This window comes from Pteropus medius, unplaced genomic scaffold, assembly GCF_902729225.1.
Source record: "Pteropus medius unplaced genomic scaffold, Ma_sr-lr_union100, whole genome shotgun sequence".
NCBI classification, from domain to species: domain Eukaryota; kingdom Metazoa; phylum Chordata; class Mammalia; order Chiroptera; family Pteropodidae; genus Pteropus; species Pteropus medius.
This window is the reverse complement of record NW_024344240.1, coordinates 4,322,302-4,337,666: the sequence shown is the minus strand read 5'-3', so window position 1 is coordinate 4,337,666 and position 15,365 is coordinate 4,322,302. Positions and strand designations below refer to the sequence as shown.

At 36.6% G+C, this 15,365-nt stretch overlaps 1 protein-coding gene and 1 pseudogene across 1 annotated transcript in view; both read right to left on the bottom strand.

Annotated features, from left to right (window-relative positions):
* TOX (thymocyte selection associated high mobility group box) overlaps positions 1-15,365 on the bottom strand; it is a 279,011-nt gene that overhangs the window by 202,652 nt on the left and 60,994 nt on the right. The window lies entirely within an intron of this gene.
* On the bottom strand, positions 10,541-10,659 carry LOC120607462 (uncharacterized; annotated as a pseudogene).

The window sequence follows — 15,365 nt, the reverse complement described above, 5'->3', positions numbered from 1 at the left end:
GGAATTTATCCCAGACATGAACATAAAAAGTCTGCTGAGCTACGAGTTAGAAGGAGAGTCTACTGTAGAGAAACATGGTATTACAGATATGGGGCAAGTCATAATTACATGTCCAGTTTCTCTACCACATCAGAGGAAGAAAACCATTTAAGGCTGAGCCTGAGATACATGTAAAGATTGTGTTCAAAATAAAGCAGACTGTCTAGCCTCTTAAAATATATATTCTATAGGATGTATTTTCTAGTAGCAAGGCAAACTGGGTGAGGCTGCTCCTATGATCTCAGCAGATTAGGCCACCTCAACATAGATTTCTATAGTAAGTTCTTAGCTGCTCTGACCTTTCAGATTAAAAGTCCTTAGAATCCTCAGGGAAGCATACTGCAAGAAAACGTACCAAAATAAGAATCTCAAAGTAGCCAAGATTTTGACTTGCACACGTACCATCTACAAAGGGACCGTCCAGTCTTCTCCCAGTCTGACTGACAGAGGCCAAATTCTTGAAAACGCTTTCCGTGACACCCAAGAGTTCTTCATGGTTTCCCATTCAATTACTTATCCCTCGCAGCTTGAGAGATTGTATCTGTCTCACAGTTTAAAGACAGAACGGCTGCCAACAGGCCAAAATGATCATTAATAAGTTAACTGTTACCAGATAAGATTGAAATCTATACCAGTCCTATTTTAAGTAATCTCTACTATAGTAACTACACAAACTGCTGCCAAGAAGCAAACTCTGATGGGGGAGCAAAGCAATGAGGTTATGCATCCAGTCACAGGTCAGCAGGTGTGTATGGCATCATGTAAGTGCTTTTTCTTACCCCCATCCTCCAGACCCAACAATGAGCAACACAGAATGCTTAAAATGTCTGAGAAAGGAAACCGACACTTTACATAGCCTCCCATCCCCTTAAAAACGAAAGCAAATGGCCTTGGTTCTGTCCACTGCTTGGTCACTATCATCTAAGAAAACAGGCCCACTGTTGAGTGTGGAGGGTAGAGAAAACCGAAGAGTTCTCTGCACCTCCACCTAAGCACATCTAAAGATGAATTTCTCCATCCCACTTTCCCTGTCCCATTTCACCATCAACACCTTCTGCATGAGTATTTTTTAGAGCAGGAAAGAAAAGGTGATAACAGCTATAACGACAAATCCATATATCCACTCATTATGTGCTATTGTTCCATGGGCTTCCAAACGTGAACTCATTTTATTCGCACAAGTCTACGAGGTAGTAACAATTATATTTTCCATTTTATAGATGAGCAACTTTTGACACAAAGAAGTTAAGAACCAGCTCAAAGTCTCACAATCAGTAAGTGGAAGGGAAGAGAGAAGAGAAGAAGGTGAGTGAGTGGAGGCCCAAGAGGTGGTCCAATGAGGACAAATGACAGCAGACAGAAGGGAGATTGTGAGCTGGCCCTCTCAACCAGCTGTACCCTCCAATCACCCAGCCTGTCATAAATATCCTTTCTTTGAAGGCTGCAGTGTTCTTCATTAGCCTACTCTAGTACAGAATAATTTAAATAATTGTGTAAATAGATTTTAATTGAAAAAGTATCCGATGAATATGTTAAACCTGTCAAATAGTACTAAAAGATAGACAGTAAAAAACACATGCTCCCAGCCCAGACCTCCTGGACAGGCGACCATTGTGGACATTTTTGTGTGTATCCTTCTAGCACGCACCTCTAAACATTCATTAAACATTCTCCACTTGTTGTCCATTTCTCTCTAAGCCTATTTCTTCTTGTTCTGTCCTCTGTGAAAACTAACAAGTTAGCACTGTCCATAAAAATATAAGCCCATATACTTAATTTAATAAAAAAAAATGGATTTCCATTGTTAAGAAAGGTAAGTGTATGTATAGTAGAAACTTAGAACCAAAAACTTAATAAGTTACAATGACTACTGTAAAACAGTCATTCCCAGATTATATCTAACTTCTATTCCTATATTTTATTTGCTTAAGCAAACAAACAAAAGCCAGGCATTCTATTGCTGACGTATAATCTCTCAGAGCTGATAGCCACTCTCTTTTCTATCATTTATTCACTTACATGACAATGCATTTAATGAAAAACATTATGTGCCTAGTGTGCTTGATCCCGAGGACACAAAGCCTAAAATGGCATTGCAGGAGATTTCCTTCCTGAGATCAGTGACATAGCATTGTGTGAGTGACAAGTAATCATAACAATAACGATGATGAAATAATGATGATGCAAATCAGGACGCCGATGACAATGCACACATGCAGGGTTGACTGTTTCAGCCAGCAAAGTTGTCCTAACTGCTTTACATACGTGAACTCATTTCCGCGTTATCGCCACCCCAGGATGCTATCAGTAGTGTCCTCATTTTATGGAAGAAGAAATGGCCCAGAGAGGTAGAAACTCAGTAACGCAACTCCCCTAGGGCACTAGTGAGAAATCAAACTGGCCTTCTGGCCCAGGCATGAGCTCTAGTCTTTGCCCTTTACCATAACCCACAGCAGTCCTGCTCAGAATGCTCCAGAAACTAAGGGGAAAAAAAAAAATGCAAGTCAAACAGAGGTGGTGGAAGAAAGGTATTAGGAAAGCTTCCAGGAAGAAGTATTCTTAGAGAACAAGAGAATTATGTGAAAAAAATGTGGTATGGGAAAAGAAACGCATTACCTAAAAGCATCAGGTCCAGAAATAGCCAATCCCTCTTGGAAATTACATCATTTGCCAAAGGTGGACAAGGCTGCGTTTCCAGAAGCAGGAGAAGCCTACAGAGTTAGGCCTTTCCTCAGGCACAGGGCCTCATCCTGCTCAGGACTGTGGTACTTTATCTCCATCGTGCCTCATCCTGCACATTACAGAAAATTGTCATTTGAATTTTTAATAGTTTCAGGGACAGGTTGGTTTTGCTGGAGAGTACAATTCTTGGAAATCTAAAAAACATCTCACGGTCAAACCCTCTACCCGGCATTTTATCTGTGTGTAATAATGAAATGCTTGCCTAAATTATTGATGAAAATATTATGAATTGTTCAATAAAACTAACTTATATTCAGATGTATTAGGTAATTCACTCTTCTTTTTCTATACTGGCTATCGGTATTTATAGGATAAAATTTCTTTATTTCCTTTTTTCATTACTAGTATTAAAATAGGTATAAATTATTTTTTATAAAGCTGGTGTGTGTGTGTGTGTGTATGTGTATGTGTATGTATCACTGAAGATGTTTAATGTTATTTGTCCTATCAAGTCCATTAAACTGACTGCTTTACTTTTGCCTGGGTCATATTTCTATCCCTTCAGAAACATGGGCCCTTTGTGTGTCCTTTCTGAGTCTTCATGTATTTTTAATTTTTATAAAGAAGTCTCTCAAACAATATTCCTTCTAGAAAAATATCTGGCAATCCCTACGTAACCTATGATACAGGTCAAGAGGTTAGGCCGTGCAGAACTCAGCCAGGCATTTCTCATCTTCCAGAACTTTCCTACAGTGGGGTTTTATGACCACAGATAAACTTTGTGTTGAACAGGGAACAAACACTTCCAGGAGTTGCAACATTTTCTTATCCTGTTTACTTTTCCTCCTGCATCTTGGCCCTCTCTGTTGGATTATATCAATATGTGTTTTCTCACACATGATTGAATATTTACATATTCTTTTTTCTATTTTTCATGAATGTATAGTATTTCTTATTTTATCCATTTCTAATTGATTCAAAAATACTGCCCTTCCCAGTTTTTGCTTCTTGGTAAAGTTCTTCGTAGACTCAGACTGTCAGTCTACTTACTCTCACTTTTTTCCTATGAATTATTATAGCTTATGTTATTGTACTCATAATTCTATGTTTAAAACAATAAAAGAAAATTAAGTTATCTTTCTCCCTCTTTGGCTCTAAAAACGCTTCATGCTCTTTGTTAGGAATTTTCCATTATGTTTTTCTTTTTTGAGAAGAAAATACCACTTATCCTTTCTTAAGATTCTGAAGACACATCAAATGCATATGTTCATCTAATCTGTCTTGATGTTGAAAAAGTACCATGAAATAGTAACAATGCACAGGACAATCATAAAATATGAGGGCTCTAGGACACTTTTAGAGAGTGCCTAATGGTCTATGACTTTTGAGATGTAAGACTTCTCTTTGGGAGAATTTTTTTACAGCGATAGCAATTAAATACCAAAATAGGTATCCAATATGAATGGCCTGGTATTTTAATATGTATCTGCTTTAAACATATACTATAGTTATAATGGCAAAATCAGGCAATTTATTTTAACAAAAGCCTTTAAAATATTTAATTTCATTCTGGCATAATGGTTAACCTATTTTGCTCTAAAGAAAGAACTGTTTAAGCTCATTTCACAATCTATAGCTGTCTGAACACAAAGTTGAAGTGGGAATTTTCTAAAATTTCTTAAAAGTCAGATAACTGTCAATATAAGACCAAGGAGGTAGATGATAATTAAATGGCAACAACAGGTTAATTTTTGTTTTGCTTTGCTTTGTTTCTTACAATCGAAAATTTGTTCTTTGCTTGTCTATCTCCTCCCTTTTGCAGGGCTGAATTATCAACATTTTTCTCACATTTCATCTGAGATTTTCAGCCCATAGTATCATTTTTTAACAATAGCTATTTCAGAGAGATTGTACTCTTATGTTCCCTCATTGTGATAAGGCATAAGCCACAAGTGTCCCTAAAAGTTAAGATTATCTTTAGCACCCACAATATTGCATTAGAATTTTAAAGCTGGAAAAAACTTTTGCTTCATCAGAATCAGCTTCTGCCTCTTGTCACCTGAAGAAAAGTGAAGGTTTTCGCTATGTACCCAAGCTCACTAATCAGCAGGGTCCCTCGAGACAGGGCTCTTGGCTCTTAGGCTGGTACTAATTCTCCCACATCACACATCTCTTCCTTCATGAGCATTTTTGATTTCTTAAAAAAATGTTTTCCTTATTTTCTCTTGGGTTTGCTACATTTTGAAGCCAATAACAAGTTAACTCGCAAAACAGCGGCCAAGTGGAAAACGTCTTTTCTGAACTTTCGTGTATTTCTCCACTAATGTGCTGAGATCCTAGAGCAGGGTGGTGTAATGAAATCTCGCTGGACTGGGGGAATGCGAATTATTCCTAGGCTGCTCCTAAACAGCGTTGGGCCTGAGGCAAAGGCGCTTAGTTTCTCTAGGATTTTATTTTCTTCATCTATGAAATGACAGTTGGGCTAACTGACCTCTAACCTTCCCGTCCTGCTTTCGAATTAAAACAATATTCCCAAAATACACTGAAGTCACTCAAGAAATGCGCTGTGGTAATCCTACATTATGTCAATTCACATCAATCATTCATTAGCGGGACGTATCTAAAAAAGTCTGGGCAAGCTTGATTAAGCAAAGAATGTCAAACTCAACCAACCCTAATCAAACGGATTTGATATGAATGGAAAGTGTATTGTTCGCATACCTGTTATGACTGAAAGCAACAATTATCAAATATTTTCCAAACTGTCTTCTAATGAATCAAAAAGATTGTCATAGAAAGAACTACAGTTATACTTTTTTTTTTTTTCTTTCTTTCTTTTTTCTTTACCACAGTTGCTTTGGGTTGCTTGCTATTCAATAGTGTCCTATACTTCCCTGTACGGTGAAGAGTAAACACACAGCTGAAGCAGCAAGGACTTTAGGGTTTTTGTTTATGTTCTCATTATTTTCCTATACACAATACATTTCCTTGCTCATTTTCATTAATGCTCCCTCCTTTCCTTATTTCTTGTTCCCTCTCATTATCCTTCTAACAGGGTAATGTCCTTCCATTGTCCATTTTTTCTCATTTCTCTCTCATCATTACCCTAACTACCTCATTCTGGCATCCCACTAATTTTCCCTTTAGGCTAAAAATTAAAGAATCTAAAACATTTCTGTAAATTGCTGAAAAGGCTTTGTTTTTTTAACTTCAGAAAAAATATTTAGCAATAACTAATAATGCCTTTATGTATTTGCCTTTACGTTTCAGACAGAGGAAAGCCAATTCAAGCACATTTTTAAAAAATTATATTCTCAAAAAGGAAACAACACATTTTTTGAATAAATGCTTTATAATAAATACTTTATTCTGATTTACTCACTTGATTTTTACGCTTTAAAGGGAAAAGACAAAATAAACCAATAACATTATAATAATTGTAACGTCCTTTAACAGAAATTCACGTGTGAAAAATAATTTAGTTATAACTGGACCCTGAGAAGATCAGATTCCTCCTAGTACAAAAAATTTGGAGGTCCTCTGCCATCTTAGACCATGAGCAGCAACTGAGGTTCGAGGCCTCTCAGGTTAGGTATAGCAGAAACCTCCAAATCCCCCAGCAGTGGGCCTTTTGTCAAGCTCAACAAACATTAATAGTGTGCTAATATTCTGTGCAAAAGGTACTAATCATTAGTTAAGTAAACAAAACCTTTTGAGTGTACAATTGTCAACATGACCAAAATCTGCTCACCTAGGGATCCAAATCATGCCTGGCCCATTGCCGAAGTGCACTAGACCTAATTATCCACTGCTGCTAAGTCAGGAGCGCCATGTTAGCATAGCGTGAACAGAGCATTCTTTGACTGCAAAGTCTGAAGGTAGTTCGGAAAGACTCTCAAATCAGAACTGCCTTTAGAGCCTCACCGCCACTGCCTCAGTAAAGGCTTTTGCTGCCACTGGTCTGAGATGGCCTTTGCTATCTCCTTGACCCCTACGTCCCCATCAGTGGCCCACCCTCCCTGACTCTGCTGCAATTGTTGAAAATTAAAGTTATGTGATCAGGCCATAGCCTTGCTTCAAAACTTCCATTGGCCCCTCGTTAGACCAAAACAAGTTTTAGCATCAGATGGAACTGGTCACAGTCCTGTGCTCCAGTCACTTGCTGCCAGTGACACCTTTGGCCATCCTCCTGGAGGGTCTTGTAAGAGGGACAGAGTGCCTGTGAAAGTGTGTGTGTGTGTGTGTGTGTGTGTGTGTGTGTGGTGTGAAGTAGTAAAGCACCTAGCATCTAGTAAGTATTAAATATATGTTATTTTCCTCCCTTTCTTCCTGTTTGCTGGGTTGATTTCCAACTGTATAATATGACATAGTTTGCCCTCACCATCCGAACCAAACTGAGCTGCTCCCCGGCTCCACTCTCACTTCAGAGACCTCAGTGTTCCCGGACTCACCAGGCACTTCCAGGAGTCTGTGTTGTGTACCTAGGATGCTTTTTATCCTTTCTTACCTTAAATGCGTACTCATTATTTAATATCAATCTCTTATGTCTTTCCCCAGCTCCAGTGAGTCACATAGTTCTTTTCTGCCTCCAAGCATATTCACTCACTCACCCACTCACTCACTCACTTACTCACAGCAATTCTACTTGTGATTAGAAATGTGGACTCTAGAACCAACCAGTCTGAATAGAAGCCTACCTCAGCCACTCACTGTCTAAACTTGAGCAAGTTACTTAATCTCTGTGGCCCAGTGTCTTTAGCTATAAATAACAGTCAAAAACTCTATTTTAAGAATATTTGAAAATGTAGAAAAACAATAGGTGTGGAAGAGAAGAGTCTTGTGTTCTTGTCTGGGTTCTGCTCTTTAATACTTGAGTGAACTTTGGCAAGTCGATGAAATCCACACTGACTGTTGACCTTACTGAGTGATCCACCATCACCTTATATGTAAAATGAAGGGATTGAAGTGAAGAGCGCCTGTAGGGTCTCTTCTGTTTACAATTCTAAAATTTTCTCTTAATCTATTTATAATCCTTCAGAGCTATTTACTTAAGTTTTTCTTGCTTCATCGTGGCTGTAGAATTCCTTAACACACTCTCAGATCAAATGCCACTGAGGAAAATTCTTTCAAGTTTTCATTTCTACATGGTGTGCTCCCTTCACACGGGAACACTTGTACTACAGCCAAAGAGATTTCCAATAAAATCCAAATCATATCCAAATATTAAAGGATTCTGATCACCAATGGTAAAGGGTTAGGAGCCCAACACATCCAATGGTAAAGGGTCACCAACGGTAAAGGGTTAGGAGCCCAACACATCCAAGATTTGTAGTATCTGCCAAGGATCTAGAGTTCGTCAAACAAACATCATTTTCGATCATTCACATTTACATTAGTCCTTCAAATACAAATACTTGATGCTAAAATCATAAAGACATTTTAGAGTTTATTGAATCAAAGAATATTAAAGCCAGAGGAAACTTTAGCATTTTTAAGATAATGTTCTGCTTCCGTCAGATATCACCTTTATGTATTAATCATAATGTTAACAAGGGAAGAACAACTAAAATAATTTACTTCCTTATAAGAACTAGTTGCATTTTTAATGTTACGGAAGAGTATGGGGAGTCAAAATTATCACATACCAGGTATGAATAAATTCATCTTTACTGATTTTTAAGTCCATATACCCAGTTTTTATTATGTAGCTTTAAATTTACTTCCAGGTGCTTATTCATATCTAGATCTAGTCTAGATCTAATCCTATGGTAAAGTTGTCATATGGCTGAAGCATAAATGAGATGTGACTTTAAAATATTATGACTCATTTTGAAGCAAATATACCAGAACTTAACCATAGATATTAACTAGTCCTTTTTAAATTACTAAAATTATCTTGATAATATTCTAATGGGTCAAACCTTTATCTTAAAACTCCTATTTCGAAATTACCTACCTTTGTTTATATGCATGTGCCTGTGTGTGTGTGTGCATGTGCATGTTGGTGGGAACACCTCATCTTTAGTGCGAATTAGATTTGGAGATGCTTGCAAAAAGCCAATCAGCTATGTATTAGCGCAAGTATAGCAAACTGCCACGGTGCAATCTAGCTTTATTTTAAAATCTTTCAATTTTGCTGTGTGTTTGAATATTTTCGTAATTAGCTCTGTAAAAAAAATCAGATCTGCACTTAATGAATAACAGATAATCTGTTGGGTAACGAACATGCTATAAAATAGTCTAACTAAAAAACTAAACTAATTTATATATATTAATTTTATAGCTCATAAATTCTTTTTCTGTAGAAAATTATGGAAGAAGTATCCTCAACTTGTTTCAAACAATGGCAATACTTTTGGATTAATTGTGTAGTATTAAAGGACATATAACTTATTGGGACCTATAAATTCCTGCAACTATATTCATGATATAGCATGGAATAAATTTTATGACTTCTCTCCACTAGCCAGAAATGCTAGATTGAGGTGTTTCCTGAAATAGTTCTAGCATCCCTCTACTAAAGTATGCTTTTTTTTTTCTTTCGAAAGGACTATGTAGGCAAGAATGGAGGTTTGATCAGACATGTGGAACTGATTGATGCTGGCATTCAGCCCTGAATTCATTTAAATTTTGATACCAAATACAGTAGAAAAAGACCAAGACTTATGAATGGATACTTCCTGTCTTTGAGCAGCACTCAATCCCAAGGGGTACCCTGAACCATAAGTCTTGCAACCACAAAAATCTACTGTTCCTTTTTTCTGTTCCCTTTTCTCTTTTGGAACTCATCAAATCCTCCATTTGTAGCTATTTCCCTGAGCCAGTTTTGGTGTAACATTTTAAAACCACAGAATTATACTGGGAGGTTAGCACCCATTCCATAATAAAACTGTGAAATTGTTTCAAATTCAGAAAAACTATGGTGGTATCATTAAAAGCTTCAGAAGGAAAAAAAAATTCAAATTTCCCTTTCATGGAACTCATCAAAAAGAAAAAAAAAAAAAGGTGGACGACAGCCACCAGCACTGTGTGAAGCAACAGCTCTGCCAAAACTGTGAATAATTAACAGATTTGAAAATATAAGTAGCTTAAGCCAATCACGCATTTGGCAGAGGTGAAAGTTGACTGTGCTAACTTGCTACTACGAGAGCACTCTTCTTCAAAAACATCATTTCCCACCTGTCCCTCGCCGACCACGGAGTCAGTTCCCTATCCATGTTCCCACAGCTCACAACCGTGCATCTGAAATCTCAGGGTTATAACAGGATTTTGATGACATTTTATATGCAGAGCACTTTAGGTAGTTTTCTGTAAAATTTTTTTTATGATTTGAAATAAATTAGCTGATTTCTCTCGGTATATAATCTTCTTTCACTAGGAATAGATGATGAAAAATATCAAAATTTCTCTTTTTATTGAATTATAATAGAGTGTTTTAAAATTCTACCTGAGAATTCTTTCAAAACACAGCACATTCCCTCCTTATACATGTATAAAGACTAGACCAAGTTTGAGTGTGTATTTTAAGAATGAGTGGTATCACTCGCTTCAAAGTCCTCTTTCTTTCTTTCTTTCTTTCTTTCTTTTTCTTTCTTTCTTTCTTTCTTTCTTTCTTTCTTTCTTTCTTTCTTTTTCTTTTTTTCTTTCTTTCTTTTCTTTTCTTTTCTTTCTTTCTTTTCTTTTCTTCTTTTCTCTCTCTTCTCTCTCTTTATTTTTTTTTTCTTTTTTCTTTTTTCTTTTTTAGGCAAGGCAACCCTTGGTTGACCTCACAGATTGCAAGGACCTCGTCGGTTTATAATCCTTTATTTTTCATTTTTTACACCTATAGCACCTGGTCTTCCTAGGTGGTCTCCCATCCAAATACTAACCAGGCCCTATCCTGCTTAGCTTCTGAGGTCAGATGGGATCGGGCTTGTTCAGGGTGGCATGGCTGTAGACTTAAAAGTCCTCTTTAAGGAAAAAATATTATACATTAATTTCTTATCAAACACAAGAAAGCATAAAATGATAAACAGGTTAATAGTATGTGTGAATAACTGGCTAGCTGCAGGTTTCTCTGCTTTCAAAAATTAATTTTAAATTAAATATTAGTTGTGGAATGGCCTAGGAACTTAGGTCATCTGTTTGTTTAACCCTATCCATATCATTCCTCTAAGCAAAAATGCTCCACATCTACCTCGTAAAATGACAGAATAATGGATTTTTTTATTATTATTATTTTCCAGCCTTTCATGTGTATGAACATCAGGCTCATTTTTTCCTATAGTTTCATTCTCTCTTCGATTATTTATATTTTCTTTGCTACTTTCACATGATTCCTTTCTTATTTTTTACTTCTTTAATTACCTGAAGACGATTTTTTTCTTATTGTTTCAATGAGCTATATTTAGAAACAAATGCACTATGTTTCTTTTAAAATATGAAAGAGAGCCTCACCTTTGATAGTACACATCTGTTCTTTCCTATGTTTATGTGATGGTAGTAATAAAAGATTTTTCAAAAACGCCTCAGAGCTCAAGATTTTATTTTTTAAATAATTCATAAGCAAGGCTTGTAACTGGCGCAAAAATAATTCTGCTGTTCAGATGCAAAGGAATCCATGTTTGATGTTCAATAGCCAGCACTGCATTTCCTACTCTTGGTTGCTATTTGAATAATGACACAGTCCAGATGCATAGTAGTTAAGTCTGTAGAATACAGACGGTCACTATGAATTCTAGAGAGTTTTCGGTCCTTCCACTGTCACTCGAGTTAAAATGAGACCCAATCAGTTTCCCCATGTGAGGCAAGACACAATAAATGTTCAAAAAACATCCAAATCAGATAAGCACGATCCTGGGATCTTACACTCCATTCTACCTCTCTCTTGCCTAGACAAAACTACTGATCTCTTCTAAGGAAAGAATTAAATAATGATTTAGTAGAAGCTGACTTTTATAGAACTCAAAAAAAAAAAAAATATTTGCTGGCAGAGTACCTGTGGCTATGATGGAATGAGGCCAAAATATTTGAAGGGCTTTTTTTACCCTTGGCTCCAGAGAGATTTTACCAGAAAGTCAGCAGTAAAATAGGGCTCCAGCTGTACTAGCAACAAAGTCACTCAATATGCCCTAGGTGATGTTGGCGCATCTTGTCCTTCCTTGGCAACCACATGCCTGTGTTTGCACCCAATGGCGCTTGCCATTATCTAGGCTTAAGGGCCTCCATCTACAGTCTGTGTGTACTGACTTTTAAGAAACTAAAAGTTACAGGAACGTGCTGCTACCTGATGATTTTTGCCTTTCATTCAATCATTCACCTGACAACAAAAACACAAACTAAAATAAACATACATCCCATATTTATGGAGAGCTTACCACGTGCCAGGCCACTTTACATACAGTATGCATATACCATGAAAAATTTTAAATATTCGACTCAAAATTAGCAATGGCATTACAGACACTTTTTATAAATTAAATTCTGAATGATTAAAAAAAAAAAGAAATCCTACTATTCATTATTTCAAGACAGCCAAATTCTCCCAGTGCCCAAGCTGCATCAACACTTTCACTCCTGAGAGTCTTATGGGCGAGCTGCAATTTCAGAGAACTAAATAATAACCTAGGTGTTAATGAAACTCAGGATTGCCAAAGGTTCATAATTTACAAACAGGGAGCAATTGAGGCACTGAAGGAACAAACACCATCTTCCTGCTGGAAAGTAATACTCTGAGACTGATTTGAAGTAGACTGGATCATCATCCTTACCTCAGTATAACGTTTTTAAAATTGCACACAGCAGAGTACATATTTTGGGCTCCTCACTGGTAATAACCCCCTGTCCCATGGCATAGGCCAGGCTATAGGAGAAGTGTGTCCATGGAGAAAGCGAGAAAGGAAGAAAAAAGGTTCCAGCTTTTATGTATTTCTCCTCACTGCTGGCAACAATACATTCATAGACTCACTGTGCAAATTAATTAAATGTAGTCTCGTAACGACATGTTAGTTTATATTGAATAATTCCACAATTAACCTAGGATAAAACTGAGGATTGTGTTGCAAACAAAGCCCCTAGAGATAGTTCAGAGAATTTTAAAGAAAGGAGGAGCCAAAAAAACGCCATCTAAACAAATTAATTTCAAAACATCACAGAATAAAATGATAAACAACATTAAATTATCAGAAAAGTAATTGCAGTAATTTAATGACAAAGTTTTATTTAGAATTTCCATCTTTGTATTATGAATAAAAAGACAGTACTATGTCTGACAGTTTTTGTAATACAGTGACACACAGATTTTAAAAATCCAGCCCCAATTTAGACTGATACTCAGAATAGAAACTAATTCAATAGTATATAATTGTAACAGCCATTGTTATTATAGTAATGTAACTTCAGGATAAAATCTGAAGTAAATCTTTACAGAAATCACTATTTGCCTAAGAGTAAATGAGTTTTATTACCTTATGTCCACAGGGTCAAATGAATATTGTCCCAAAGACTGCAGTCCCAGCTACTTAATACCTCAGAATAAGAAAGTGTCCTCAAAGTCAGCCTACGTTTTAAAGACTTTCCCTTTATAAGCCCAACGAAAGTATCTTTATACTGGCACATTACAGTTCTAATGCTAACTGGTGAATTCTCTTCTTCACCATTATCAGTAACAATAACCAGTTGAGCTAACCAACCTGTTCGACTGTCGCTAGCAATCACTCCTTGTCTGTATCTTCAGCGACCCTCCTGAGTTTAAACCCCACAGTTCCATGCAAGCTCACCATTTGAACACTTGGGATATTTTCCCGTTAGCTGACTAAAACACCGGGAAGTTAGGGAATGCACCCAAAAAACACAGAACTTATAAATAGCAGAACAAAATTTCTGGTCTTCGGACTTCAGGTTAATATACCCTCCCCTAACGAGCAGGTAAAGAAAGGAGTTTTCTTAGAGAAAGTCTTCATTTTTTATACTATTGTGAATAAACTGAGCCCCCCAAAATGATACTTGCAGCTGACTTTCCCCTCGAGACATTTAAACATTTAAATAACAACCTCTATTAAAAATAACATATTTATATCATGTAACACACTACTCTTTATATAAGCATGCACGCACATAAGAGACATTAATACGTGGATGCAGTTATTTCAAAGAAATAAAAACATTTTCAAAATGTTTTAATTTGTTTAAGGACCTAAACAAAATTAGTCATAAGCTCTTTTTAGCTAATTTGAAATCTAATCCATTGACTCACTTTCAAGGATACTGTAAGCTCATTAATTTATCTATCAATTATTACTTGATCAGGTAATAAAATTAAAAAAAAAACAGCTGGTGACACAGGAGAACAGACATACTTTAAGCATCTTAACTGCATTTAAATTCATAATATAAGTCAGTTTGCTCTTGCAACTTAGGGACCATAGAACAGTTAATTAATCACTCAGCTGCTAACAACTGTTACTCAGGCTTCGCTTGGCAATTACGTGGTCACTCAGAGAATCAAAGGCAATTAAGTAGCTGATCAATGAGTCCCCCTCTTCAGTGGATGACAAAGACTCTGAGGTTTTATCTCCTGTTCTTCTAAATAAACTAAAGAAAACATACATTTTTTATCAGCATATTAGGCTGAATAGACTTGAAGCTCCAATATCATTTTCAACTTTTTAATATAGATTAAGTCCAATGTACTAATGATTATATCACAATATAACAAAGTATTAAGTATTAGAAACTAGATTTAGGGGAGAAAATCCCTTCACTGAATAAGATAACCAAGGCAGACCAATAGCTAAGCAATTATTCAGCCGAATGAAAACAGCAGCACAGTGAAACTGCCCAGCTCTGTTTTTCTAATCTATAAATTATTTTAAATCCCTTGTAAAAAGATTTCAATAGGATTTCAAACAATGGTTTTCAAACATTCAGGTAGAACATTTCTGCTAGCTACTGATACCTTTATGAACTCCTGAGTTAAACCACTTCTATGGATCACAGAGTGCTTTTTAGTTTCCCAAAAGAAAGTGAATCTGTTTGAAATATGAGTATTTAGAAAGTTCGCCTCTCTTGTGGAATGTAGTCAAAGAAGAAAGCAGAGTGGAGTGGCCGTGGTTTCTATACTAAGCAGGCTTTGAAAAGTAAAAGCAAAGAAGTATACGTTCTTGTATTAAATAGTCACACTAATAAAAGCAATAAAACACATCCAGGGGATGCTTGACACGAACGATTTCATAAGCCTGGTATCGATCCCGGGATCCTTTTCAAGTGAGGTTGCTTTGCAGTAACCCGTCCCCTGTGCATTTACTGTCCCTGCACTCTTCTGAGCCTCGTGCTAAATATAGGAGAGCTTAGAATCTCATGTTTTGTGACAATTTATTGTAACTCCTGTCCCATTGTAAAGTTTATAATGCAATTAATGCGAGTGTAGGAAGAAAGCAGATATCATAAAGCAACATCTTAGAGTTGATGGGAGATGTACTTGAAGTTGAAATGCCAAGGCTCAGCTTTAGTCTCCCTTCCAGGACTGTCTTTAGGATGAGCATAGTGTTTGTGCAAGTGTCGCAAGAATGACAGAAGACTAGAAATTATAATCCAGAGAGTGAAACATCTACAAATGCTATCCTCTCAATACTCGATTCCCTTGATCCAGTATTTAAAGAGCCATC